Raw genomic sequence first — 27391 nt, 5'->3', positions numbered from 1 at the left:
AGGCCTGCAGGAAAACATGCTTCTTTCTCATCTTCCACTTCTTCCTGCTACATTCCCGATCCCAGCCAACCTCAGCTGGCTTCCTTGAATCATCGGCTGGATTTTGTGCTGTCCACAGCAGCCTTGCACTCGAACAATCGATTACTGCTGTGTGCGATTCTGTACAGGTACTCGGAGCAAAGTAATGGATAGACTGCTGTTTCCTCCTCTGAGTTAACTGGAAGACTTGGTGGGTATGATCACACACACCTCACTCTACTAGTAACACTTTCATCATCCAGTGCTGTTTCCCTCGACTCCTGATTTCGCTCTGACCTTTTGATACCAGCTTTAATTTCTTCCTCAGAGAACCCTAATACACCTCCTCTCTGTACCTGCTTGCTAGTGCTCCTCCTGCTAGATTACATGGGGAAATTCACACAAACCTTATCCCATGCAGATATAAAATTCATATATTGCGTTGAAATAACAAGAAAAACGTGTTTGCATCAAACTTTGGTGAATGCTGTGAAGTGGAAACCATCACCCTAAACTCAATTATTTACTTTTACTAAAGTGGTCCAATTACTTTTGTTTATTTGTTGTGTTACATACAAGATGATAATGTTCTTTTATTTTGTACCAAATTATTTTCTTTGGTTTGGACAATCTTTGCCTACTTTATCTGAAAAGATATTAGGAGTGAGAGATCTGTCAAAGACCGCCTTACGTCTACGCCAAACAGCCACCTTTACTCTAAGAGGAAAGAAGTGGTCACAGTCTGAAGTAAGATTGCTTTTAGAGTGAAAACGGCTTTATTAATTTTTTGTACTTTCTCTTATTAGATGACAGAAGGATGCCAGTTATAGAGGATAGATAAAGAAAGTGTATTGTGCCTAAATTTGGTGCTGGTAGCAGTGATTAATGCTATCAGCATATACAACACTCCTACAGAAAATGGCAACGTTGGTCATTTATTTTAACCAGCATTATTAAAAATATGCTAATTATGACAGAAAATGTAAAAATCTCCTGTTGATGGGTTATCATGGCAACCTCTACTGATGGTAACTTGTGTTTAAGTCAAAACAATGATGTAGCCTTAACCAGGTAGGTTATTTAAATTCTTAACATGAATATAATGCTCCCCTCGAAATAAGCATTTGTTACTTCTTGACCAAAGGAAAAAACAGAGGAATCAGGAAGTGAAACCACTAAGAAAAGAATAAATCACAGCAATTAGAAAATATAAAATTCACTGCATAAGTTCCTCTATTTCTCAGTAAATCTCTTTTTAATCGATGGTGGCAGCAAAATCTTCTGTTAATTATACTTTTCCATCAAGTAACGCAACAAAAGACTATCCACTGGATTGTCATCATCAGCTCCTCTGTCTACAAAACAGTGTGTCATGTTGCAGACCATTGATTAACTCACCCTATCCATGGTAGCTGCTCACCAACTGAAGAAATATTCATTTTGCTGACACTTAAGTTGTCTCATTGATATCTTCTTTGCCCTTGAAAACAATACCTTCTGATACTTGGGGAGCATCCATGTCCTCTGAGATCAATAGTTAGCTACTAATAAGTGCAGGACTGATTTCCATTTGTCTTTTTATTCTGCGCCCAGAGATTTTTTTTTATAACCCAGAGAAGCCTAGTGTAGCAAAACAGTAATGAGAGCAAGTCACAAAGCAAGACAGTTCTGATTAGCTATTTAGTATTTATTTCTGAATAAGATGTGCAGTTGGAGCCTCTGACTGTGTGAGACACAATCTTTACAGCTGGATAGTCTGAGCCTACACTAATTCCAAGCATTGCCTTTTTACACCATTTAATACACCAAGTGATTAAGCTCTGATTCTGCATGTAGAATATGATTATTATGCCTACTTATTTTTAATTTATTTGTTTTATTTAAAAAACTCAACAACTGGTGTTGAGTGAGCCTAAATTAAAAGGGTAACTCATTGTAGAATCTTAAATTTAACCAAGTTATGGTTGATATTTAGGTCTACTCATGTCTTTCAGTTGAAAGGTTCTTTGAAAATGTTGAGGCTACTTATTTTTACAAGTTGCCTCAACTTGCATGAGTACATCTTAATACTCTTAAGTTTGTCCAAGGCAATGTTTTAATTACAGTCTTAAAGACGCACTACGCAACTTTGCAACCTGTAAAGTCTGTGCTCCGGACTCGTTTGGTGGCACACTGACATTTTTAGCATTTACATTTCTAGAGCCGTTTGTGACAGAGAAACTGCACTTCATGTCTTAATTTTTCTGGGACACTTCATAATGTTACAGCCAAGTTTCGCTTTACACCAGTGCTGGACTGGCCATCGGGCATACTGGGCACTTGCCTGACTTTAGGCCGGGCTACTAATGGTACTAATTATAAAAGGTATGATACCTATTGGTACACAAATCTGATAGATCGACCCACTAGTCATGATTGATCCTGGGCTGGACCAATTACAGCCGAGGGTCGATGCCCCTCCCTCTTGGGCCACAGTTGTCATGTCAGTCAATCATACAGCGAGAGACAGAGAAAAAGATGGAGAACAGAACATGTAAAGGAGGCACCAAAAAAATTCAAGACAGAAAGAGGCAAGCCCTTCAGGTAGATGCAATTAAATGTGTTAAAATAACACAAATTTTTGCTGCTAGTGGCGTAGTTTCCTCAGCAGCATCAGAATCAGCCGCAGGTGATGGAGGTGGCCGGCAGGTGAAGGGGGAGAAGGGAAGGAATGAGGAGAGACTGGCGGCGGCCGCCAGTGCCAGTGGTGGGGAAACTGAACTTCTGGTAAGTGATGAACTGCAGTATATACTGGGTCAGATATAAATCAAGTTTGGGTGTAATTTATTTTCTTTTTGCTTGATACCTCTTAAAACAGTCAGGAGTTACGAGCTTAACAATTAAGCTAGCTATACATGCTAGTTAGCTAGCATGACGGGTTTCTCTACTGCTGGACGGTTTCTGTCATAGACACATGTAGACGGTACACTGGTCCCGCTACGTATGTCAATGGTGCCGCGATATTGAGCCTGGGAATTACTTTTAACAAATGGACAACTGTTTTATAATCTATAAATAAATAACTTTGAGTACTTGTTAGTCAAACATTAGCCTATAATGTTATAATCCTAGCCTGTATCATTGAATAGGCAACATGTGAGATCCTTTAATTCCACTGCAGACATAATCTGACAGCATCTGAATGATCCTGGAACCTTTTCAGTATTACAGGGTTTACTATAATATTTATTGTTGATGGTTTTCACTGGGGCATTCCTACAAAACTTTTAATTAGTGTTGTTAGTTTTTAGAGTAAGATCTTTCAAAATACTGTAAAATCTACATTCTGTGCCATTTTTATTTAACTGCATCATTATAAAATAGATCTACTTTTGAATGCATATAGGGAAACCTTTTTAACAGCAGGAATATAATGGAAATATCTTTTTTTTGTGTGACCTTGTTCTCTGTGGGAGGAAAGGAGGAGGCTAAGCTGCCTTGTTTATATATTTGTTCCAGTGTAAAGACATATTATTTGGTCATTTTATTTCTTTTGAATACCTGTCAGGCCATATACAATACTTATTATTATTCATTAATTTTGTGTGTGTATTCTTTTTGATACCTCCTGCGTGCTTCTGCTACTGCACCTGTACTGTTGCAACAAAGCAATTTCCCCACTGAGGGACTAATAAAGGTTTCTTAATGTTACTTTTATTATTATTATTATTATTATTATTATTATTATTATTATTATTATTATTAGTTTACCTTTAAGCTGTATTCCTAAAATAAAATTTTTAATCATTTACATATCTCCAAGTTTCCGCTAAGTACTGTATCGAATAATGGGGCGGCGTGACTCAGTGGGTAGAGTGGTTATCTTTTAGCCCGAGGGTTACCAGTTCTATCCTAGGCTTGTCAAGCTCATGTCGAGGTGTCCCTGAGCAAGACACCAAACCCCAAATTTCTCCTGATGGGTCATGGTTAAGCGCCTGGCAAGGCAGCTTTCACCATCAGTGTGTGAATGTGTGTGTGAATGGATAAATGTGAGGTATGATGTAAAGTGCTGTGGGTGTCATTCCTGGTACAGTAAAGCGCTATATAAATACAGAACATTTACTATTTACCATTTTAATGGGACAGGGAGGATGGAATTGGTTTAAGTTGATTAGACTAGTGAGAGGCAGGGTACATCCTGGACAGGTTCAGTGGTCCAACATAGAGAGACAAACAATCATTCATGCCCATACATGCAACATGCAAACTCCACACAGTAAGCCCAAGGCTCAAATTAAAACTGTCTCGCTAAAGGCAACAGTGTCACACCACCATGCAGCCCAGGAAGTCTGTATTAACATTAAAGCTGCACTCAGGAGGAGAGACGCTGCAGGTAAGTGACGCTAATGCTTTAGGTGACGTAGTTCCGGGGAGACGGCAGATTCAAACTAGGTGTGCCCAAACATTTATACTTTCATTCAATTGTATTTTGTGCCAGCCTAATCAAAATATTCTTTAAAGTTGGAAAATAGTGTCTTTAAAAGGTACACTCTGAACCACAGCGGGGAGGATTTGGCCAGCCTGACAGATTTTATAGATCGCTGTTACGACAGAATCGTCATAGGGAAACCAAACAACACGTCCACCCCCTCCACCTCATCAAAGGCCAAGAGACAGCGAAATGAGGATTCACCTGGAGCTATTTCACCACCGGGGAACGGCTCAACGGATGTTCTGATCTCTATAGATAAGAAACTCAAGGAGTTCTAGGCGCTACGTGAATCACTAGAATTCAGCCAGAAGCAGGTGAAAACTCTGGCTGTAGAAAATGCTGGTCTCAGAGAGTCGGTAAAATCCCTCACCGAGGGCTTGACCCGTCTCTCGGAAGAAAATAAGAAGATTAAGGAAACGGTGATCGATCTGCAGGCGCGGAGCATGAGAGAGAACCTGGTATTTGCAGGGATTACAGAGCAGACGGAGGAGGACCCCGAGACCACGGTGAAAAACTTCATCAAAACCCACCTGAAGCTTCCGGAGGAAACGGTGAAAAACATCTCCTTTCACAGAGTCCATCGGCTCGGCGGGAGGAAACCCGGGTCCAGCAGACCAAGACCTATTGTAGCGAAGTTCGTCAGCTTCAAACAAAAGGAGCAGGTGAAGAACCAGGGCCGCGAACTGAAGGGAACGAACTTTGGAGTAAACGACCAATATCCCAGAGAGATTCTGGACCGACGGAGAGTCCTGTTTCCCATCAGGAGGAAATCCATCAAGGAAGGCGCTCGCGCTGTCATCGGGTGGATAAATTATTTATTAACGGACAGCGGTACCACAACCCGGACATCAGTCTGTGGCTCTATTGACTTGGTATGTGCTTTAATTTTCCTGTTTTCTCACTAGATCATGTTATATCCTTAAAACTGCCATAAAAGATAATTTAGTTAACAGTAAATTCACTGCCCTTCTCCACTACACTGTTCTCAGCACAGATGCGGTTTTTAAATTACTTTTTTCATTTGGCACTGTCGCTCTTTTCACTTTTTACACTTCTTCTCTCCGACCCTTTACGGTTAATGGTAACACTTGTCATTATATTATATACACATCAGCACTTTTCATAATTCACAGGAACGCACACAGAATGGCACAAGCGCACATACATCCCTGTCACAACCAGCTGGCAGATACACATGCACGCGGAGAAGCAGTGGGATGCACGCACACACGCTTCAGTAATATGCATATAGCCTCATTTCTGTGGTTGGTTCATGAACAAACTCACATTTGTCACTTGGAATGTGCGTGGAGCTGGCACAAGGGAAAAGAGGTTAAAAAATTTTAATCATTTGCAAGAAATGAAAGCAGATATAATATTACTCCAAGAGACTCATTTATCAAACTCAACAATAGATCTTCTCTCAACAACCCAGTTTCCACACGTGTATTCAGCTTGTTATAATTCTAGGCAGAGAGGAGTAGCAACTCTTATTAATAGAAGGTTAAATTTTGACATAGATAATACAATCATAGATCCAGAAGGCAGATTTATAATAGTTACATTATCTATTAAAAATGTTAAGTTATGTATTGCAAATAAATATGGTCCAAATGTTGATGATCCCTCCTTCTTTCACTCCCTCTTCGCCTCACTCTATGGTCACTCAGATAACACATTAATTATAGGAGGTGATTTTAACATTATACTAGATAAACATAGTACCACAGGAGCTCACCGAGTCTGGAAATCCTCAGAAACTGTTAAACAGTACATGAAGGATTTTGGTCTCTGTGATGTTTGGCACTCTCACCATCCCACACTAAGAGAATACACCTTCTTTTCTTCAGTTCACCATTCCTATTCTAGATTAGATTATTTCTTAACTTGCAGCTCGCTGATGAATGACATGTCAGAAATCAGAATCCATCCCATTAGCATCAGTGATCACGCACCAGTATCATTCACTCTGAGAAGTAAGAGCAATAAACCAGCAACTAGAAATTGGAGATTTAATATGTCGTTTCTTAAAGATCCTGGGGGTATGTTTGTGTGCGTGCGTATGCATGTGCTAGGATGAGTGGGAGTGTGTCTGGGGAGTGAGAGTGGGAGGGTTGTATACTGTGTGAGTGTTTATATTGTGTGGGTGGGGCTGAGGAGGCATGTATGTGTTAGGATGAGCGGGAGTGTGCAAGGAAATAGGTGTGTGCATGTGTTTCTGTGTGTGGTTGGGGCGGGGTTAAGTGCACTTGTGGGGGGGGGAGGGGGGGGGGGGGCGACCTGGGTGGGCCTGGGGGTGGTGTGTCTACCGCTGTCCCCATCCTCTCACTCTCCGTTAGGCATGTGGGGGGGTGGGTACCTTCTGGGGTCGGTGACGACTCACTGGCTGTGGTCCCTGAATGGCCCGGTCGTGGGGGGCCGCCTCTCCTGGCCTATCTTGCCCTGAGGGACCTTCTGGGGTGCGGGGGTGCCTAATGCCACTAGAGGCTCAACATCCAGAGGGAAGTTTGCGGGGGCGAGCAGGGGGAGGTGGTTGCTCTGGGGCCGGGTCCCGGGGTGGCTGCGCTGGTGGGCTGCTGGCTCTGTGGGTGCTGGGTCGAGGGGGTGTGCTTGGGGCTCGCTGTCCTCTAGTCCGCCTGAGGTGTCCCCAGCGGGGCATGGTGTGTGGGTTATGTGTGACGTGACTGTGTGATGGTGAGTGCTTGTGGGTACGGCACAGGGGAGGGTGTGAATGTGGGGTTATATGGGGTGCAGAGTTAAAAACTCGTAATGACTAGCAGCTCTGTTTTTTTTTGTGTGTGTGTGTGTGTTTCTGTTTTTGTAAAAGTTGTAGGAAATTTTCTGGTGTGTTCATGTACAGGTGTAACAGTTTGTTGTCTGGTGATGGTGTGGATTGAAGGGTCGTTTCTTTCTGTCTGTGATCTTTTTGTCTCCTTTCTTCTTTCCCTTTTGCTCTCTTTGCTATTTTCCATCTTTTTCTGTCCCCTCCGGTCAGGTCCAGCAAGATCACATAGATTCCGTGATTCAAAGTAAATAAATGAATCAGATTATCAAGAGGAGCCTTACCCATAGGCCTCCCCTTGGCAGAGCAAATTTGTTCAGCATGATACAGCAACCAGATTATCATTTTGCTTGCTATGATGCTGGACAGGACAAGTTTGGACAAGTTAAAAAAAAAAAAAAACATTCAAATTCAAATACCACTTAAAAAACATTTCATTTTTTTAAGAACAATTAAACATTTACAGTACATTCAACATCATGGCAGGCTATTTCAAAGCCCGATTAGATCAGTACCCAAACTGCTCTTTAGGGCTTGAACCGTGGCTGAGCAGTAGGTACAGGTTCACCTTGCATATGTTCTAAACCTGAGTATCCAAAGGACTTGAAGTACACTTTTTAGGTAGTTCAAAAGGTGTTTGTGAACCTGTACAGATGTAATGTAATATTATCTTAATAAATTATGAGGAATAAATTAGTGTGTACTGCTGAGATTACTGTGAACCATGTAAATTTGAATTAAAAGCATGCATTTACATCAGTTTATTTCTTAGAGTATTTCACATTCAATCTACAAGTACAATCAAGTATTTGTAATTTATAAATTATTCTTCTTTTACATCCCTATCCTGTGAAGCTGCATTCTTATGGCAGATCATTTTACTTCCATTACATCCTAGATCTACTTACAAAAACACATTTAGCTTCATGGATGAGCAGTGTATTTAAAGTGTAGCTTAATTACTCCATAAGTTTAGCTAAACAAATGCGTAACTGTGAAACAGTGAGAAATGAAATGGCTAATAATTATCTTTTCCAACAACCACAAAGCCTGACTATTCCCATTACCAAACAGCTCTCCTGTTTGAGGAGGATGGGTGGGAGCTGGGGGGAAGGAGGGGGTGTATTTTATGTTGCATCTACAAGGTTGCTAATTAAAATCCATACGCCTAATGGGTTTTTAGCTCCCCTATTGTTTAACATGATAACCTCAGATAAGAGCAGTAAATTGAGGTGCTTTTAATTAAGTGTAGGATTTACAATCGTTTCTACTGAAGAGACTTTAATTGACTTTCTCAGCGTACTTCCTCTGGCTACACAGGCTCACCACAAGGTCACTCTCTTATATTCAAGTGTTCACAAATTGAATTAACAAGTTCAGCCTCGTGTTGGGCTGCGATGGGCTGGTGACCAGGGTGTCCAGGGTGTACCCCGCCTCTCACCTGCTAAATGCTGGGTTAGGCTCCAGCTTCCCCACGACCCTATCGGATGAAGCGGTATAGATAATGGATGAATGAGTCTCCTGTTTGGGAAGTTTTTGTACCTAGACAGTTATTTTTCTGCTCTTCCTATATAGTCTATGTGTAATGGAGTGTTTATTGATTTGTTGTTTGGTGGTCCTTTTTAATACATTAGTTAGTAATAAGTTGGGCAGCTAATGTTTTTGTGGTTGGTCAGCAAGTTTGCTTTTAAATGAAACAACTTGTGGAAGCATTGCCTTAAACGATATAGAACAGACAATCATGAGGATTAATACTGAAGACTAGGATTTATTTCCACCTGCGAAGAAGTAATTTGGGATTCAGAGAGCTGTTATTTGCTGCATATATTCAAATTATCTGAAGTTGGAGAAAGTAAATTTCAAGTAGGCCAAATCTGGGCATTCAGCATGCCCCTGACACAAATTACCAGTCTTGTTTGCATAAATATATTCTTCACAAATGTGCTTTAAATGTCAATAAATGGCAATGGTACAAATTTGAAACATGTCACTGTGCACTCTTAGATAAACTGTTCTCAGTTGCAATGCAAAAACAATTTCATGAATAAATAAGTCTCATCTTTCCACAGCTCACATCTTCAATTTAAAGCAAAATTAAATATACTAAAGTAAAACTATGCCAGTCTGCTCAGTCATGTGAACGATCCATATCATCTCTGTGCAACAGTACATTTTCCCAGGAAGACAGCTGGTGATTACAACACCGGCTGTACATGCTTTTATGAACTGGACATGCATTGAATCATCAGGCGACAGTGAGCAACAATAACAGACATGTTGAAGAAAAATGCCTCGGATTATCACCCAAACATTGGGAATTTGAGATTGAAGCCCCATTTCTTTGTGATTAAACAGCAATGCAAGGAGTATTAGATTGTACAGCAGTGCAGACAGCGGCGACCTGGTGCTGCCAATCTGGCCCTTGTGGAGTCATTGCCTCGGCCTTTTTGTCTCGGCTGCAGGGTAATTGCTTTTCTGCACTGAGGTTATTCATGTTGTGTGATTGGATCATCCAGCCTAGAGCAAGAGGAGTCACATTTGTGGCAAGGTTGGGTTGTTTTAGTGCTTTGCCTCCACATTGATTGTTTCAGCAAGGTTCTGTACCCGCCAGCCAGGAGCGAGTCAATGATACTGGCATATTCTGTAATCTGCACAGCCCACTGTGAAGAAATAGACGGCTTTTTATTAATACTCATTTCCCATCAGGGCAACCGTTCCCCACTCTATTTATTTTCTATCTATGAAGCCTATTAATTTTTTTTGTTTGTTTTTTTCTGTGACCCTTTTGGCTTCAGAAACAGAGCTAAGTTTTATATTTATAGAGTTTTTCTAATGTTTTATTGGTCACTGATTCTCTTCAATCAGATTTGAATTTGTTTCTTAAAAAAATAAATAAATAAAAAGAATTTCTCACATTCTGGTGTCAGGAACTTTATTAATATTAAAGTTAGCATTAGTTTTCTGGAAGTTTATTAAAAGAGCTTTTCCCTAGATATACAATGTTATATAATGTGTACAATCCAAAATATTTGGTCAATGCTTCAAATTAACACAATTCCTCAATGTACCCTGGAATTTTTAAATATTATAGTTATTTTCTGAATTGTTATTTTGTATGTAAGATTATGAAATATATTTATAATTAAGTTGCAAAAATGACAAAAACAATACTAAGAAACAATACTAAAACAAGGGCATAAAGGAAGAAGGTAGAAGTAAATGCATATCAGGTGAGCCAGTAGTTGACTAATATCACTACAATTATTATTGTTTGAGCATGAATATACTGTAAGTTGAATTTACTGTGAGGCATCTGGTAAGTTCATTGTATCAATAATGTTTTGGTGCACACAAGGACGCATGTTTGATTTTGACATTAGCAGGGTCATAAATAGAATATGATTAGGATGTTTTTTTGTTTTGTTTTTGTACTTATGATAGATGTTTATCTGAAATATCATGTCATTTTGCAGCAGACATAAAATAATCCCAAATATTTTATTCATAATCATCAAAGTTTTCTCTGTTTTAACTACTTATTACAGGATTATCTTAATTAAGACATGTGTTATAGTGGATCGTCCTTGTAGTACATGTGAAAAGAAAAACAAGTTATAATATTATTTTACTCATTGCAATTGCATATATTTGTGATTTTATATAAATTTTTTTTTATATGATAAATATTATTCTCATTTTAATTTAAAAACATGTTCTGTACCCAACAAAATAGCCTTTTTAAGTCTTTAAAATAGTATGCGAAGATCAGGTAAACACTTCAGTACTTTCTCTCTGAACTGCCTGAAAACAGCTGACTCAGCCATTTACACTGAAGCCTGGTACACACAAAAACGATTATATTAACCTTATGAGATTTTTTATCTGGTCGAGATCTCACACGTAAAGATAAAAAAAAATAATTTTTGATCGTACTTTGTGTGGTGTGCTCCGAAAATGTAATCACAGAATAACACACACATAACAATGCTATCCCGTAACTCATCTACAATCTAGTCCTCCGAGCTGGACAAACATCGAAACGTAGAAGAAGAACCATAGCAACAACCGGCAAACAACGAAGAAGAAACATAATAACAATTGGAAAACACAACACACAGTATGGAAGAGGATATATAGGATGAGGGAATGATGGTGGTCTTGGGACTGTTGTTAACAGAAAAAGCCAGAACTGAAAAAAATAACAGACTGGAGATGGCGTCACTTTATTTACTTCCTTGTTCCCCAGCCAGCTCGCTCTCCGATTGGCTACATTTCGTACCATGTCACCGTCCACGCAGTCCACGAGTCGTCTGTGTTCCTCAGAAATCAACTCTGAAATATTGAACATGTTCAATGTTCCTGATTGTCGGCTACGACCCGTTTCGGAGCGGATTATCAGGACAAATAGGCTCATTACACACCACAGACCAAATGATAATTGGACAGGGAAAGCTCACGGTGATCGGACGTTTGCTGTCCGAGGTCGGGAAGAGGCAAAATCGGAACAAAAACAGCCCAAAAATTGTTATGTGTGTACCAGGTTTAGGGAGGTGAGTTTTGGAGACAGCTGCTTCTCAATACCAAGTACTCTTGGAACTTGCTTGTGTGCTTGCTAGTATGGACTTGTCCAGAAGCACAAAACTTTTGAGGACGGAAGGACAGAAGGACACAAGTATGCTCATTGTGCATTTGAAGTGTACTTGATGATATCAAAGACGTTGCTGAAAATTTACAATAAACACACAAACCATTTGCTGAACAGTAAAAATGGATGAGCAATACTCACTGTTGCTGCTAGCTTGATTTACTTTGAAGCTGAAAAGGAAGCGGAGAGGCTAAGGAGGGAGATGCAGGAGCAACAAGCCAGGATGCAAAGTGGGAGGAGCAGAAGGCTTCTCCTGATGGCATACCTGTCAACTTTGGTACATTCTTTTCCCCAACAGCTCTTTTTCCAGTATTTAACAATCATACAAACAGAAATTTACTTTAACATGACGTGATATGCAGAACAAAAAATAAACAGCGAAAAGTTATATTAGGTGTTTGTATACTTTTAATACATTCTGATAAATGCTTTAAATGTAGCTCAGAAATATTTGTCAGTTTAAAATAAATCTGATTAAGTGACATTTCATATTCCTGTCTGTGGTTATATCCTTATTATTTTACAGGGCTGTACTCAAGTTTACTTTACTGCTCTGCAAAGTTAAGTACATAACTCACTATAAATGACTAAAAACTACATCTCAGGCTTATCAGTCCAACTTTGGAAAAAATACTTTTAAGACAGTCAAATTGATGAAGTAATGAACAACAACAACATTTGAATAAAAATATTTAATACACAATCTAAAAGAAAAATATTCAGGGTTAGTTAAACTTTTTAGATTACATTGCACTATGTGATCTTTTAGTTTAAAAATGAGTCTAAGTTTCCCCCAGTCCCAATTTTTCTTCCTACAAGAGCAAAATCATGCACAGAGGTATTGCCAACTGAACACCAATGTGCTAGTCCTGGATCTGTCTCTTTCTGGAGCTGACCTAAAACCATCTTTCAGACTATCTTGGACCAGCGTTGATATGTTGGTCCAAACGTTGCCCCTTAAAAAAAAACCACATGGATGGAGCCATGACACTGAGGTCCTGGGGTCTCATGCATAAAACTGTACATAGCAAAACAAAATACAGGTGGCGTCTGTGGCCCAAAAGGAAATGCAGCGCACTTCAACTTTAAGATTTATAAAAGCGTGCACGTGCACATCCCCTGCCTGTTTCCGTTTTTTAAATAAGAATCAGCTCTGAAGCGAGTGCATGTGAGGGAATGCCTTCCCATGCCCACATGGTGGCTATAAATGGTCAGGTGAACGCCTATGATACATATTCAATCCGACGAGGACCGCCTCCACCACTGCAGCTCCTGCAACGACCTTCACCTCACCCTGTGGCTCTATGGACATGAAAAAACACTCTTGGTGCCTGGAGCTGTCCCTCATCGTGGGAGACTCCATTGTCCAGCATGTCCGCATGAACAGGTGCATCACATCTTCTCATTCAGGTGCAACTGTTACAAACATCACTAACTCCGCCCACTATCTATTCCATCAACACCCCTCAGCTTCTACTGTTGTAATACATGCAAGTACAAATAATCTCAAGTTCCAACAGTCAGAGACCATAAAAATGGATTTTATTAACATCATCAACAACATCAAAAAGGTAAATAAACACTGCATCATTTCTGGTCCACTTCCTTCACCTCACTACGGTGACGTCAAGTTCAGCCGCATCCGCCAACTTCATATTTGGTTAAAAGGTTACTGTCGCTCCATTAGTATTCCATACATCGACAACTTCACCACATTCTACAATAGACCTCACCTTTTCGGCATACATCCAAATCACATAGGTTCTCATCTTCTCACCATGAACATTGAGCTCACCCTCCAGTCCTGCAAAGCTTTCTCAGATTGACGGTCCTGCCAGCACACACCTCCCTCAGTTAAAACTTCCTCTGACACATCACATACCAGTACACATCACCAGTAGACAGTACAGACATGTTTGTTCACATCCACATACTTCTACCATCAGGTGTATATGTCCCATACATACAGCTCCCAGTTCAGAACCCATATCCACAACTTTACAACAGAACTTTCCTGCAACTCTAAGCATGGCTCTTTTAAACATCAGATCACTATCAAACAAATCTTTTATTATTAATGATCTGATTTTAGATAACAACATTGACTGTCTCTTTTTAACTGAAACCTGGCTTGGCACTGATGCATCAGTAATTTTCACCGAAGCACCTCCCCCAAATTTAATTTTTTTATTTTCTATCAGGGGAGGTAAAAAAGGCGGTGGAACAGCTTCAATTGCTCAACAGTTCAAATCAGCACAAATAATTTAATGGAAAAACTACAATTCATTTGAGCATCGTTCATTTGTTTTTAACAACCTGCCTGTTTTATCCAGTACAATTTACAGACCACCTAACCCTCCTTCCTGTTTTATTAAAGAATTTTCAGAGTTTTTATCAACCATACATATTAAATACAATAAGACTTTGATATCTGGTGATTTTAACCTTCACATTGATAACAGTAGTGATCCCTATGCCAACGAGTTTTTAAACATTTTAAATAGTATGGGTTTTCATCAGCATGCCACACAGCCTACTCACAACAGAGGACACACCCTGGACCTGGTCATAACTTATGGCCTGTCCGCAGGTGTGTCCTCTGTTGTTGACTTGGCTGTGTCAGACCATTACTGTGTTTTTTTAACATCACCAGTTTTAGCCAAAGGGAGACCTCTGTGAGAACTGTGAGGAAACGATATATTACTTCTGAAGTGGCTGAAAATTTTACAGAAATTTAAACCAAACTCCTGCTCAGATTTGACCTGCATCGTATGATTTTATTGTTGACCATTTTAACAACAAACTAAAATCAGCCATTGACTCAGCAGCCCCACTTAAAACAAAAACATTAGGAGTTAAATCAAAAACACTGTGGAGAAGCTGGGAAATTAATGAGTTAACAAGAAGCTGCAGGAGAGCAGCGAGGAAATGGAGAAAAACAAAATTAACAGTCCATTTTGAAATTTTAAAGGAACAACTCAAAATCTACAATAATACAGTAAAACAGACAAGAAAACTCTACTATTGAAACCTCATTACACATAACAAAAATAACCCCAAATTCCTTTTTAAAACCATTGATCTTTTAATAAACACAGATTTGAACAGGTCTTCCATGCCTCCATCAGACGCTGCATGCGAGGACTTTGCAGACCACTTCACAAGTAAGATCAATACCATTAGATCCAGTCTTTTATCTCAATGACATTTTGATTTTAACAGAACTGAAGCTTTGCTTTTACCTGAGCAAACACTGGAGAGTTTTGTCCTGGTTGATGCAAAGATGCTTGGTCGAGGTTTCTCCCAACTAAACCCAACAACCTGCCTTTTAGACCCAATTCCCACATCACTTTTAAAAACATTTTATGGTTTCTTTGAGCCTGAGCTTTTAAACATAGTGGATTACTCTCTTCAGACGGGTGTCTTACCTGCTGCCTTTAAAACACCGGTGGTGAGGCCCCTTCTGAAGAAGAGTAATTTTGATCCAAACATTCTTGATAATTACTGACCTGTATCCAACTTACCTTGTTTAAGTAAAATGACAGAAAAAAACTGTTTTTATTCAATTGCATGAGTTTTTGAATAAACACAAGATTTTAGAAAAATATCAGTCTGGTTTTAGGCCAAACCACAGTACCGAGATGGCCCTTTTAAAAAGTGTTAATGATCTTAGATCTAACTTAGACTCACAGAAACTTTCTGTCCTGGTTCTACTGGATCTAAGTGCCACCTTCAATACAGTTGATCACGAGATTTTACTAGACAGACTCAGAAGTCTGGTGGGCCTCTCAGGTACTGTTCTTAAATGGTTTTACTCCTATCTCACAGATTGCCAATTTTATGTAAGTATGGATACATGCTCCTTAAGAATCCATAAAATCCAAGGTGGGGTTCCCCAAGGATCAATTTTAGGCCTGATACTTTTTAATTTGTATATGTTGCTGCTTAGGGATGTCATCAGGAGACATGGCATTGATTTTCACAGCTATGCTGATGATACGCAACTTTACATCGCTGTGTCTCCTGATGACCTGGAGCCAGTTAACGTCCGTTTAAACTGTATTTTAGATATAAAGTCATGGATGGCAGAGAACTTCTTACAGCTCAATCAGGACAAAACAGAAGTTTTAATTATCGGTCCCGAGGGCAAGAGAGAGATCATTTTATCAAAACTACATCCTTTTAATCCTTCTCAGTGCATGAGAAAACTGGGTGTTCTTTTCAACTCTGAGCTGGATTTTGCTCCATACATCAAATATATAACAAAAACTGGATTTTATCATCTTAAAAACATCATCAGAGTCTGCCCATTTCTCTCTCTTGCCAGCATGGAGGTGCTGATGCATGCTTTTATTTCTAGTAGATTAGATTACTATAATGCCCTGCTCTCTGGTCTTCCCAAAAAGTCCATTTCGAGCCTACAGCTACTTCAGAACTCGGCAGCACAAGTTCTGACGAGGACCAGAGGGCGGGAACACATTACACCAGTCTTACAATCGCTGCATTGGCTCCCCGTGCGTTTCAGGATTGATTTTAAGGTTCATTTAGTAGTTTATAAATTTCTTAATGGTCTTGGGCCCTCTTATTTATCCGACTTGCTTTTAAATTATGAATCCTCGCGGACCCTGAGGTCCTCTGGTAGTGGTCTAGTAGTTGTTCCAAGACATATGGCGAGGCCTCTTTCCATTGTTATGGCCCTCGACTGTGGAACGGTCTACCAGAGGACCTCAGGACTGCAGGGACCGTTGATGTTTTTAAAAAGAGGCTTAAGATCCACCCAGTTTTTTTTATGTTTAAAGGCTTATTTTGGTTTTAATATGAATGAATTGAATTGTGCTTTTTTTTTTATCTTGTAAAACACTTTGTATTGCCTTTGGCATGGAAAAGGCTTAATAAATAAAGTTTGATAGATTGATTTATGGATATTCATCACATCATTTGCATGATGGTTCGGGAGGAGAAAAAAGGGAACAAATGGAATTTTTCAGGGTGTGACACTGAGATCTTGTTGGACCACGCTGACAAACAAAAATGTTTAATTGGTGGGCACGGCGTGGGCATTACTTGTGTCAGAAAGGCAGAATAGTGGCAGCAGGTGGCAGATGCTGTCATTGCAGTGTCAGAAGGCAAGGCACGCCAGAGACACTGAAATGTGTGGTTGGATATCTCATTTGGCAGAGCATTCGTCTATCATGTGGGAGATCAAAGTTTGAATCCCACAGGGGTTAACAGTAATGTCTTCCTTTTGGGGCCTTAGGCAAGACGCTATAGCCCACAGTAAATCGTTTTGTAAAAAAGCGTCTGCTAAATTACAGTAATGATATAGACTTTTGCTTTATTGTATAAAATAAATACGTATAGATACATCTGAGATTGGTAGCAGTTTCTTTAGTGTTAAATTATATTTTTTTATAGTTCTTGTGTCATAGTTCATGGTGTTAGTTCCTGTTACTCCACCAACCTCCACCCCTCTGCCCATTGGAGGGTCCCTAAGTTCCTGAAAAATTATTCCAACATGAAAATGACTGAGCTTGTGAACACAGCTCATATACTGACTGGAAAAACAATATAAAAAATCTGTAAATAGAAGAAGCTAATATAATCAACCAGATTACCTTGTATTTGTCTTTAAGGCTATTGCTTTTTATTTATTTATTTTTTTGCCTGTTTGGGTGTTATTGCCAGGTTAGTGCTAACAACAAAATACAAAAATATTAAAAACTAACAACCATTTCAGCACAGTATTCATAATTTTAAATGTCAAAAATGCTTTAAAGCCTACTGAAAGATACACTAAAATAACACGCACTCCCATCCACCTTTACATGAGTTGTGGCTGCCAGTCACTGGCTGCATGCCACTCGATGAAGGCCTGGGTTTTTTCATTTGTGCCTTAAGAAAACTAATGTGTTCAATTTAGTTATTTACAAGAAAAATCTTATAAAAAGTGTAGTATTTGTAAATCTAACAATCACACAAAACATAATAAAAATAGCCATCTTGACAATTACAGTTATGAACAAAAGGATTTGCTTAGACGAGGCTGTGAACGGGGCCTGAGCACCAACCAACCAGCTGTTAGCTCTTCAGCTAATGCTGAAGCTACTTTTAAAAACGGATCAAACTTCATAAAGCGGTCACAAATAAAAACAAAATTGAAGTAAAAAAAATATAAATAGTTTCAAATAAGTTATTAAAACCAACATTACCTGAAATAGGGCGGAATATTTTCAACAGAACTTAGTTATGAGCTTTCTTCTCCATCTTTCTGTTTGTGCCGCTGTGCGTTCTAGGATAGTAGGCTGATCGAACGCCGCACAAGTCCCCTCTGATGCATCCTCAATAAAATGGGCGGGGCAAGTAATGGAATTTGGAGCGTACTTGTCTGGGTGCGTTTTTTAAACTGGAACAGTAATCGGGCCTCAACTGAGGACATTTCACAAGTACATAAAAACACAAGTACAGACAAGTAGCAGACTGAAAAACGGCCAATGACTTTAGCAACAGATAAAGTGACTTTTTGTGACTCACTCTACAACTCCTAATGTCCACCTTTTTTTTTTTTTAAATCCTATAATTCTGACTAAAGACACGTTAGTGTCATTCTCTGGCACTAGCTAGCTCCTTCAAAAGAGAGAACAACAACAGGAACAGTCACATTACCAAGAAACCAGAAGCACTCACAGAGCACAGACCTCTGCCAAGCTATGGGGTCACTCACCTGAGAAAATCCCTACAAGGCCCAACAACCCACCCAGTATCCCGTATATTTATATTATATTATATTATATTATATTATATTATATTATATTATATTATATTATATTATTCACCAGATCCACAAAATTAACATGATCTGGGACAGATTAGAACATCTATTATGATGTCAACACTATCCCTACCGCCCAAGATAATATTAATAATGGGCTGTCAAGTAATTAAAACTTTTAATCAGATTAATCACAGCTTACAAATTAATTCATCATGATTAATCATGTTTAATCACCATTTGTGACTAAGCCTGAAATCTGACCATTCTTACTGTAATGTATCAACAGAAAGAGCAAACCAAAACTCACTTGGGTTTTTCTTCACTATTTTTTACATTAAATGATAACTTTAGTTATAACAATAATAAGTTTATTATTACATAAGACCTTAAAAATATATATATATATCATTTGTGCCAACCGTTTCCTGGTCATTACCCCAGCCTGGTCCCCATCTAAATTTTTCTAGACCTGCATATCTGAAGTATAAATCCTTTCTACCACCTGTCAACTACTTTGTTAGAGAGGAGAGCTCCCCTGATTTATATCTCAGAACCTGTTTATAATTTCTGTCACTACATTACTGGCCCCTAAAACATCAGACCTGTGTCTCCAACACCTGCACAGCACCAATGATTTAGAGCAGACGTCTCCTTGTTTCCGTGACAGTACCATGGATCTGACTGACATGAGACTGATGAATGTTGCTTACTTTAGTTAGCGCGTCCAAGAACAATACTTTTGGTTAACCTTGTGGCAGTGTGAACCATGAACTGCTAGTTCATTCCTTCTAAGCTGAATTATAAACAAGAGAGACAGTGCTAGCGACAGAAAGGCTGATCATCTGATCACCGACAGCTGTTATGATTTACAACAGGAGAGGGAGGTGGAGGAGGAGGCTGCCACGGTGTGAAGGGTGAAGACATCCAGAGCGGTGACGTTTGTACAAACTACGTGAAAAGATTTCTTAAAAAATGCTGCAAAAGTGTGAACCTAAACAGTAAAGTATGGGTGTTGATGTAGCCTCATCTCCCACCGGTGTGACACCCTCAAATCCATGCACAGAGCCAGTCAACTCACTTTTTCCATGTTGCCACCATATCTCGCCATCGTTAATGACGGATGCTGTGCATGTGTTAAATGCATTCAAAATTTTAACGCAATTAATTAGATAAATTAGTTACTGCTGTTATCACGTTATTTATGACCGCTGTAATTCTAAATAATATGTCACAAATTTCCCAACCCAGCTGTCCCTGCACACACGGCACCATCATCAGGTCAGGGATGGTTTACATGCAAAACAAAATCTCTGTATCCAAAAATTTTAAATTACATTTTTATTCCATTAAGAATAAATAAATAAATAAATAAATAAATAAAATTTATAATTTATTAATAATTTATTTCTTCTCAGCTGAACAGACACCTTGCCCCTGCTGGTTTTGTTGTTTATTATTCAGGTATTAAAATCAACTGCATCTTGCTGCATTGGAGGAGTGTTAGTGTGAAGCTTTCTGGAATACTGAGCAGTGACTGACATATTACTTCATCCCAGCATATGTTTGTCTGACATTTTCCACTATAGGTCTTTCACAGATCCTGCATATAGCCTCTTTTGATTTTCTTTGTATTCCCCCACCCTGGGGTCAGAAATTATCAGATTGTCTTGCTGACATTTGGTGTGGTCAGAGTAGCTGATACCTGACCTTTCTATCAACTGGTCCCTTCTGGCTTTCAACTGCTGTCCAGCCTTCGTAGCAGCCGTGTGATCTGAACTGCAGTTTACAGCACGGAAGTTCTATTAGACTTGTGAAAATACACAAGGGTGAAAAATTGATTGTCTAATTTGAGCGGAAAAGCAAAGGAGGATTCTGTGTCAGTGAAATATTGATTGCTAAAGCCAGTCATCTTTGCTAGTTAAAGATACTCATCATCGGCTCAGATGGTATTTTGGCTCAGCTCTATTAGTTATTGCAAACAGACATTTCAAATATACCTGAATAATCTATTTTTTCGTACTGTATTCTCTCACTACATTAGACTGTACACAACCTGACAAAAAAATAAAAAAATAAAAAATAGTTGCCACCTAGATTTAACTAAGCAAATAGGTACAAGCCTCCTATTGGATGATATCTTTTGGCCTGGAGTTGGAATGCCCAGTAGTGGCCGTTTGTCAAGGTTTGTTACTCTTTGTTCAGTTAAATAAGTTTTAAAACTTTTAGAAAGTTTAAAGAAACGTTTTATCTAGAAATATCCATCCATCCATCCATTGTCTGCCGCTTATCCAGAGTTGGGTTGCGGGGGCAGTCACCTAAGCAGGGAAACCCAGGCTTCCCTCTCCCCGGCCACAATCACTGGCTCATCCGGGGGGATCCAGAGGTGTTTCCAGGCCAGCAGAAAGATGTAGTCCGTCCAACGGGTCCTGGGTCTTCCCTGGGACCTCTTTCCGGTGGGATGTGCCCGGAACACCACACCAGGGAGGCATCCAGGAGGCATCCTGACCAGATGCCCGTGCCACGTCATCTGGCTCCTCTCAATGTGGAGGAGCAGCGACTCTACTCTGAGCCCCTCCCGGATTACTGAGCTTCTCACACTGTCCCTAAGGGAGAGCCCGGCCACCCTGCTGAAAAAACTCATTTCGGCCACTTGTATTCGCGATCTTGCTTTTTCACTTACTACCCACAGCTCATGACCATAGGTGAGGGTAGGAACGTAGATCGACTGGTAAATCGAGAGCTTTGCCTTTTGGCTCAGTTCCCTCTTCACCACAACAGATCGATGCAGAGTCCGCATCACTGCAGACGCCGCACCGATACGCCTGTCTATCTCCTGCTTCATCCTTCCCTCACTCGTGAACAAGACCCTGAGAAATGTGAACTGAGGCAGGACCTCATTGCCGACCCGGAAAAGGCACGCCACCCTTTTCTGGCTGAGGCCCATGGTCTCGGATTTACAGGTGCTGATTCTCATCCGAGTCGCTTTGCACTCGGCTGCGAATCGCTCCAGTGAGAGCTGAAGATCACGGCCCGATGAAACCAACAGAAACACATCATCCACAAAGAGCAGACACCCAATCCTGAGGCCACCAAACCGGATCCCCTCAACACCTCAGCTGTGCCATTCTGTCCATAAAAGTTATGAACAGAATCTGTAACAAAGGGTAGGCCTGGTGGCGTCCAACCCTCACTGGAAATGATTCTGATTTACTGCTCGCAATGCAGACCTGTCATACAGGGACAGCTCGTACAAGCGGGTCCAGCACTCAATACTTCTGGAGTACCCCACACAGGAGTCCCTTGGGGACACGGCCAAACACCTTCTCCAAGTCCACAAAGCACACGCAGACTGGTTGAGTGAACTCCCATGCCCCCTCCAAGACCCTGAAGAGAGTGTAGAGCTGGTCCACTGTTCAACAGCCGGGACGAAAACCACACTGCTCCTCCTCAATCCAAGGTTTGACTATCCGGCCGACCCTTCTCCCTAGTACCCCTGAATAGACCTTACCAGGGAGGCTGAGGAGTGTGATCTCCCTGTAGTTGGAGCACACCTTCTGGTCCCCTTTTTGAAAAGGGGGAACACCACCCCAGTCTGCCAGTCCAGGGGAACTGTCCCTGATGTCCACCCGATGCTGCAGAGATGTCATTGCTCACGTGAGCATTAAAGTCCCCCAGCAGACCGAGGGAGTCCCCGGAAGGAGTGCTCTCCAACACCTCCTCCAAGGACTCCAAAAACGGTGGGTACTCTGAACTGCTGTTTGGTGCATAAGTACAAACAACAGTCAGGAGCCTTCCCCCCACCTCATGGGGGTAAGGCTACTCTTTTGTCCACCAAGGTAAACCCAACGTACAGGCGCCAAGTCGGGGGGCAATGAGCATGCCCACACCTGCTCGGTGCCTCTCACCGGGAGTAACTCCAGAATGGAAGAGGGTCCAGCCCCTCTTAAGGACAGTGGTTCCAAAGCCCAAGCCGTGTGTCAAGGTGAGTCCAACTATATCTAGCTGGAACTGCTCAACCTCGCACACCAGCTCAGGCTCCTTCCCCACCAGAGAGGTGACTATCCACGTTCCTAGAGATAGCTTCTGCAGCTGAGGATCAGATCGCCAGGGTCCCCACCTCTGGCAGCCGCCCACCTCACACTGCACCAGACCCCTATGGCCCCTCCTGCAGGTGGTGAGCCCACAGGAGGCAGGGCCCATGTCACCCTTTCGGGCTGAGCCCAACCAAGCCCTATGGGCAAAGGCCCGGCCACCAAGCGCTGGCCTCCGTGCCCCACCTCCTGTCTTATCTATAAATATTCCTAACCAAACTAAGCATGTAGTATTGTAAATAGGAAGTTTCTTTACAGGTGCCGGATTGCAAGCCATCTTTCATCTTTTATCTGAAAATGATATAAATGAGTGGGTTCATGTGTCATGAGTGATTAACTCTTTCTTGGTAATAATGTAAAGTTGTTTTATCTTTCAGCAAAGTTAATAATCTTTCTTTATGAATGTGCGATAATGCATGATGTCATGATTGGAGTATGGGAAAGTAAGCTTTTAGTAAGTAGTAAGACTCTATAACAGAGCTCACAAGATCCATAACAGGCTTCCAGGCTGGACTCACCATTGCTCTGCACTATCGTTGTCTAATGCTTTGACATTTCAGAACTATACAATAAGCCATGGGATTAAATTGTATTATCAAATCTTGAATGGACACATTTCAGCAGCACTTACTGCGTTGGTACAAAAACTCAGCTCAAGGTCCGAACGCTCGACTAGATCTGTTAGAAATGGACTTTTGCCTTTACCGGCCTTTAGGAACTGCTATGGTCAGAGAGCTTTCTTTTATGTGCTCACTAAAGCCTGGAATGAGATCCCACAGCACATCAGGACTATAACATCACAAAGACTATTTAAAAGAATATTTGCTCGCGATCTAATGAACAGGTACAGCTGTGACCACTGAGGTGGCTCCATAGCCTCCGCCAAAGCTGCTTCTCTTGGTCTGTGTTTGTATGATTGTACTGTCTTGTCTTGGAATTTGTGATGTGTGTCTGGTTTGTATGTTCTGCAGAGCAAGAACCTGCTGATAAACAGTTCTTAAACTGAGTCAGGCTCGATTGTTTTAATCTTTTCCTGTTTAATTAATAAAAAAAAAAAAAAAAAAAAAAAAAATCCTCATGCGTTAATTGGACATCACGTGAGGCCCCGCCTTAGCCATAAAAGTACAATAAAAAAAAAAAAAACTTAGACAAACAGTTCAAGTTGAAGACAAAAAGAAACAGATCTGAAAGAGAAAGAAATCCATGAAATAACATTAGAACGTTCAAACTTAATTTTTGTCTTTTGTCTTCGTTTATTCGTTTTTGTTTTATGAGTAAATATTTTGCTCACATCTCCCGGAAGCATTACTATGCAACCAGCATAAACTTTTGTAATCCAGCACAATAGTTATAGAGCTTGGCTGAGTTTTATAACTTTTTACTTGTTGGAAAGAACTTTGTAAGCCAGTCCAAAGTTCTCCTGTTGAGCCAAATAAACCAGAAGGGTTTGATCAACAAAACTCAATTAAACGGCTCTGATTTGGGTTTCCAAGAAGATTTGGGAGTCTTCTGCTACACCAGCTCCTATCTGTGCCAGTGGAGAACTGAAGGCCACGAGGTTCGCCTTGGACACCGGACCCGAGAAGTCCAAGACAGTCTGCTTTCTCCTTTTAATTGGAGGACTTTGGGAAAATCCACCTTGATACCTATGCTGATATGGCCTCCTGATCACTGGGTCCCAAGGAAGACGAACAGAGCACCACCTGGTTCTAGCTGGTGTCTTTTTTTAACTCTAGATTAAATCCAATTTTCCAATCCTTAAAGTCCCATTCGATCTAATTAAATCCAATTATAATCGGCTACTCTTACATTCTGTTACAAATTCCCTCCCTGCTGACCGAAGTTAACTAAGTTCTGCTTATATAATTTAGTTAATTTTCCCATATTCCAAATCATATAGGTTTCAAAGATATAATCTTTTATGTAATTTTTATTTTGGTTTAACTTCATTACCCTTCTGTCTCTATTTTACCATTATTCTGCTTTATTCCTGCTGTCTTGAAGCTGATTTACCCTCCAGGCGCTCACAGAAAGTGCTGTGAAGAGACCACAGTACAGAACACCAGTAAGAAAAGTCCACAGTTAAGGGAAGAACTGGAAGTGGTGAGGCATTTGGGTGGTTTTCCTGGAATAACATAGCTAAAAACCATCCATCTATTCTCACAAGAAAACATGTGTATTTGTCCATATGTACAAAACACTTTGGTGAGAAAGAAAAAATGCTGAATTAACTTGATGCATTTGGGTGCCTGTTGGTTAACTTCGATGCTTCAGTCCAGCAGGAGGCGATTAAACAGGAAGTAAATAAACCGGAAGTGATCAAACCAGAAGTTGTTGTATTGATCGGGAAGTAAGCGCATGGCACAAGGCGGATTTGTTTATTCTGTATAACAATCTAGCACCATCTGCATACGTCTCATGCCTTTTGATAGCATCGTAGGTATGTATTGGATATGTGGAAAAGCATCTACATTTACGGATGGTTATTTTGTAAGATGATGATTCGTGAAAGTTGTTATATTGAATTACATAATCCAGCTGAAGTACTGTTGGAAATATACAATGCTCCTCTAAAAAAGTTCCTAATTCCTATAAGAATGTTATAAATGAGTTCATAAGTCATGATATGAAGAGATGAGTCTAAAATGACAAGTTTAAATAAGTGCATATAATTTACCTTTATATTAAAAGAAGATGGCTAAGCGAATTGTTTTCATTGCACATTGTTCATTCATGCTCGTATCTTAGTAGAGAGTTGATTATGTTTATGTATTTCAGTTTCACCCTCTCTCAAACGTCAATAAACCTGCGGACAAAGAGCCAAGTGTCTTCAGAGTCTTGATGTTGGGAAGGCGTTTAGCTGACTTGCCAGGCATATATTGAGGATAGCACAGAATATATCACATTTACCAAAGACCTGACTTGATTTTCTTGTGTCATTTAAATTTGTACGACTTAATTTAATAGATTGATTAAAGTTTATTAATCAGAAATGCAATTTAATTATATTTTTAGCCCCAGCTGGCCTCAATTTTGGAAAAGAAAATCAGAACAAACTTGATTTGTTAGAATAAACTTAACATTGTAATAATAATAATAAAAATTATAATAATAAGGTAATTTACATTTTTATATAAAAAAAGTAATAAAATTACAGTTTTTACCTTTACATGGGCTCTTTAGTGTTATTTTGGCTCTTCAATGTTAAATGAAGGTTGTTGCATGTTTCTGGCAGTACTTCACTAGTCAGTGTTGACGGGTACTCATCTTGCTGTTTGTTGATGTTGGAACACTGAGCTACTGGCTGTTCTGTGTTATGATAGAGTAGGGGTTTCAACACATCCGTGTTTCCCCATCTTATGTTCTAGTTCTAGCACCTGATATGAACAAGGGTCTCTCATATGTGAGTATGTGCCAATTACTTGCTACACTGGTATCATGGAAATGGGACATTTGAGTAGGTGTGGACTGGTTTGATGATGCCAAACTGTGAAAAGCATGATGAGGAGGACTGGTAAACAAAGATAATCACACGAAGTTGAATGAAGTACTGCCAGAAACACCTAACTTCTTAAACATTAAAAAGTTTTTTTTTTTTTTGATGTCCAAGCTGCTGAAATATTGAAGTTTTTTTTTCTCTTTTACAATGTTAAGTTTTATTCCAACAAATCCCGTTTGCTCAGTTTTTCTTTTCTTTTCCAAACTTGAAAAATAGGATTAAACTGAATTTCTGATTGAATACACTTAACTTTGTTTTGCTGAATCAGTGCAATTATATATATAAATATATATACATACATGTTGTGCCCTGGAAGAACACATTGGAATTTCAATGCTTTATAGGTTGATGTTGAGCTGGCATGCCATGTAAACCTAAGGGGTGGGGCTGCCTCCCACACGTTGCCATCCATCAAACATGGCCTGGGTTGAAGCAGTATGATTTTTCATGTGTTGAATGTTCCCAAGGTGATTTTCAACAACAGAATGTGTCTGTAATGGTTAGACTCAACACTAGCATGGAGATTACCTCCGCCCACCATCATCCGAACAGAATGAAAAACCAGAGAGGGATGATTACTCATTGGCCCCTCAGCAACATCACTACACACACACACACGCACAAAATCCACACACACAATGGCTAACCTTGGCCAAAGGTTTTGTCAATCAGACAGGAATCTCTTCCTACACTTGGGTGAACACTGAGTGTCAGACTGCAGGACATCTCTCCAGAACAGCTGCTTTTCCTCCTCCAGGACACATTTACCCTCAGGCTCTTAATAAGAGAGGCCAAACAGATGTTGCTTTGCCCTTACCTTAAATTTAACTAGCACCATGTTTTTACTTTCTTGGGCAGGCACTGGGTTAAAAATCCCATATTTCCAACTAAAAGGTTTTGACAGGCACTGGGGAAATACTTTCATCTGTGTGTTCTTTTCTTTTTGTGGTTCACGAAATGAAACCAAATCTGACGTTTTATTTATAATCTCACACATGAAAATGCATAAATATACATACATTTGATTTATCCTTTTGTCTTCATTTGTTTTGTGAATCATGTCTTTACTAGAGCTCAATGCGAATATTGGATGAGATCGGTCCCAACTCTAAA

The 27391-nt window shown here is 40.1% G+C and overlaps 1 long non-coding RNA gene across 1 annotated transcript; it reads right to left on the bottom strand.

The window, feature by feature from the left end:
* Nucleotides 1-3202: 3202 nt before the first annotated feature.
* On the bottom strand, nucleotides 3203-23387 carry LOC121649281. Its single transcript, XR_006012089.1, has 3 exons — nucleotides 23256-23387; nucleotides 18588-18595; nucleotides 3203-3212 (listed from the first exon to the last, which is right to left on the bottom strand). It is a non-coding gene; the product is annotated as an uncharacterized LOC121649281 (long non-coding RNA).
* Between the last annotated feature and the right edge of the window lie 4004 nt (nucleotides 23388-27391).

This window comes from Melanotaenia boesemani, chromosome 11, assembly GCF_017639745.1.
Source record: "Melanotaenia boesemani isolate fMelBoe1 chromosome 11, fMelBoe1.pri, whole genome shotgun sequence".
NCBI classification, from domain to species: domain Eukaryota; kingdom Metazoa; phylum Chordata; class Actinopteri; order Atheriniformes; family Melanotaeniidae; genus Melanotaenia; species Melanotaenia boesemani.
The sequence above is the reverse complement of the archived record's forward strand: the minus strand, read 5'-3'. Positions and strand labels throughout refer to the sequence as shown.